Here is a 932-nt window from a genome sequence, read left to right on the forward strand (position 1 = left end):
AGGTTTGAATATGGTACTTATGCGAAGGCACCCGAATATCACATCCCAAAAGGATGGGTGATTAAAATCAAATAATAAGCAACACGGATTTCAAAAGTGATAGCAGTACGCACGTTTCATGCTACTTCAATTTATTTAAGTAATGTGAGCATTACCTTAAATGCAATATGAAGAGCAATGTATAAAAGTATATACTTGAGTGTTATCCATCATATGACAGATAACTTTGGAAGTGTAATTTGGCCGCCAACGGTAATATCAGAAAATGCTGCATACATATAATAATTATAACTTGTTTGAAATTTCTTGGTGTTAATGCAAAATGATGAAATGAATACTAATTATCAAAAGCAAAATGTCTCTTACCTTACAATTAGCATATATGTACGTATGTCTGAGCGTGTATGAACGAGTGCGTATATACACAGATATGTTTGTGCGAATGTGAATGTATATATACATATGTATGTATTTTGTGTATATTTGGGCGTGTCTATATTTATACACAGACACGTTTCGACGCATGTCCTCACACACATACTTCTGAGAATGTATTTATTCTAACTTTATTTAACATGTTTACATTTCTCTTTTTACATTGATACGAACACACATTTATTCATCTCTTGAAATCTTGCCATAACTTTACATGCTGAACTGTTTGAATGTCTTTTCAGTTCATAATTCCCGTCTTTATTACACCATTTTCATTGTTTTTCATATTTTCATATAGAATACGCTTTAATTTCTTCCATAATACATTTATAATGGACTGCATCTCCTCCTCTGTCTACTTCCACTATCTATTACTTTCTCCCCGCACAATTTCGTCTTCTTCTTCCCCTATCTACCCCCCCACTCTTACACTCTTCATTTTATTCGCTGTACTTTGTTTTAAAGTTTATTAATTATATATATATATATATATATAT

Source organism: Octopus bimaculoides, chromosome 11 (genome assembly GCF_001194135.2).
Source record: "Octopus bimaculoides isolate UCB-OBI-ISO-001 chromosome 11, ASM119413v2, whole genome shotgun sequence".
NCBI lineage: Eukaryota > Metazoa > Mollusca > Cephalopoda > Octopoda > Octopodidae > Octopus > Octopus bimaculoides.